Source organism: Seriola lalandi, unplaced genomic scaffold, assembly GCF_002814215.2.
Source record: "Seriola lalandi dorsalis isolate HSWRI2012SDOR001 ecotype SW California unplaced genomic scaffold, Sedor1 jcf7180002054969, whole genome shotgun sequence".
In the NCBI taxonomy this organism is placed as follows: domain Eukaryota; kingdom Metazoa; phylum Chordata; class Actinopteri; order Carangiformes; family Carangidae; genus Seriola; species Seriola lalandi.
Window position 1 is genome coordinate 72,725 of NW_019525520.1, and position 2,698 is coordinate 75,422.

Sequence of the window (2,698 nt, forward strand, 5' to 3'; positions counted from 1 at the left end):
GCAGGCTCAAGCACGTACTGACGTCATGTTCTTAACGGGTATAACGTTGCGTGCTCGCGTTTGGGAAGCGTGGGCGTGCCCGAGAAGGTACTTTCAAAGAGGCAAACCCTTTGGTTTTTACTTTTATTTTAGATTCTGTATCCTACATTACATTTAAAAAATTAAATTATTTCTGCTTATTGACATTAATTGACAATGTCTACGATTTTCTAATAACAAACAATCATATTATAAGTAAATATTTAACTGCAACAGGTTGATAAACAGATAACATATGAAATCAGTGATCAATGATGCATTTTGGTTCATTGACATGTACATGTTCGCTCACACATATAGCAAAATTTGTCTTTTACCAGCTGTTTAAACTAGTATTGATTTCTGTTTTCTGCTTTCTCCCAGTTCCCCAATAACTCCTTTAAGAGGCTACCACCAGCTCCTGGATGTTAAATCTCTATAATTTTACCCACTTTTATACATTTTATTCTCTTCTCCCAGATGATCTCCAGCAATCAATAAATAGTTGTTGTGTATTTCTCCTCAATAATCTCTCTGTTCAGAAGAGCTTGTTGTTTTTCAGATTTTACCCCTCCCACACCACTTTGTATTCAGTTTTCCATTATTTAACCATCAAGTCCAAAATATCAAAAGTAGTTCAAGTAAAAAAGGGTGGATGCCCCTTTTACATTATTTTTCAAATTTTCTTTATTGAAGAAACTGTTTAACGATGCATACCCCAAAAGAGTTTAAATATTATTAAATCTTTGATCCAAAATCTGTGTGGGAAAAATAGATTACTGACTTCCTTAAACAGATGTTAGGGTGTAAGATCAGCTTCACCTGTGGGAACAGACACTAACAGTGTGTGTTAGTCACTGTGTTCACACAGTTTACAACTTTACATACTGCATCTTAATTAATATGATCAACATTTTAATGAAAAACCACCAGCCATAAAAAGAGTTGCCATTAAGGTAAATATGTTCATCCGAATAGTGAGAGGCGGCTCCTTCTTGAATGTTGGAGCTTCCCACAAGCACTTGAATGCAACGTGATGAAGACCAATAGTGGCTGCATGGCAGGTGAAGTAAATGCATCACTTTATCTAATATATGCTTTAAAAACTGTGTGTCAGGAATGTGAAGTATAGTGTGTGGTGGGCTGAAACACTGGTGCAGGCCGCTGAAGGCTGAGGGAGAGCTGGGTGGACGGGGATAACGGATGGAGGGATTTGGCTCTTGAGCAGCACCGGGTTTAGCTGCACGGCTGCTGTATTAGCTGCTGGAACAATGGACCCTCTCACCAGCCTGTTTACAGGGCACAGTAAATCCACATAAGCAGCGGACGGCTTGTCGGACACTAGACTTGGCTCACAAATACACACACACACACACACACACACACACACACACACACACTCACACACAAATGGGCATTTTTGAACTTCATATCCATTTTGTCTGAGTCTGGAAGTGATGACGTCACATCTTCCTCTTCAGTTATCTTTCTGTTCTAATCTGTTAAGTGTCTTCTTCACATTTCTCATCTCCAACCGCGCTACATCTGTCCAGTTCCCACTTGTGTTTGTATGTATTTGTATGTTTAACTATGTCAACACTCCACAGGTGGCAGCACCACACACACACACACACACACACACACACACACACACGCACACACACAAATTAGTTTATCCCTCCAAAACGGTCATGTACAGCTGCTAGTATGATTATGTGATTATGTGTGTGTTGTGTGTATGTGTTCACATCTACATGTGTGTGTGTGTGGTGTGTGTGTGTGTGTGTGTGTGTGTGTGTATGTGTGTGTGCACATGTCTATGTGGTGTATGTACATGGTGTGTGTGTCATTCAAAGAGCCCCTGAGACCAGCTGAGTGTGTTCACAGCTACTTAGATAATTCCAATCATAGAGACAAAGTTAGTTATAGGCTACCTCTGGGAACACACACACACACACACACACACACACACACACACACACACACACACACACGATTAATGAAGTCATTCTTTGCCCAGAACAGTCGGGAAATCCCATTGAGTGGTGAAATTAGGGTTTTTTTCTCTCACAAAAATATTTAAATAAAGGAAGAAGAAAACAGAAAACAGAAAAGAGGCTGAGAGAGGGAGGGGAAGAGAAGATGAAGAGAGAAAGTGATTTCACACACTCTGAAAATGGGTCATTTGCTCTGAAAATCAGTGTAATGCCAGAAAAGTCAGAATGAAATTGATTTAAAATCATTTAAACCTCCAACATAAATCTGTGCAGGAAAAGTATGAACTTATTATAGTCAAACTATTAACTCTCCTGAGGGTGATTCAGTGTGTGTGTGTGTGTGTGTGTGTGTGTGTGTGTGTGTGTGTGTGTGTGTGTGTGTGTGTGATTAGTGCCCCCTCTGGGGAACAGGAGCAACAGCTGCTTCAGTTCGGAGGAATCTACAGTGGAGCACATTTACACAACAGCAGTTCTCATCAACAGTTTTCAGCTTCTTGTTCTTTATCTGAAAATCTGGATTTTATGCTTCTTGAAGATTCTTCCATCATATCTATTCTATTGGTTACTCATTATTTACAGAATTGAAATTTTACGTAAAAAATAACATGATAATCTCATAAAATACACAAGACTATGTTAAACCTTAAACTGGTGATGTTTTTGGCTTGTGACCCGCCCCCCCC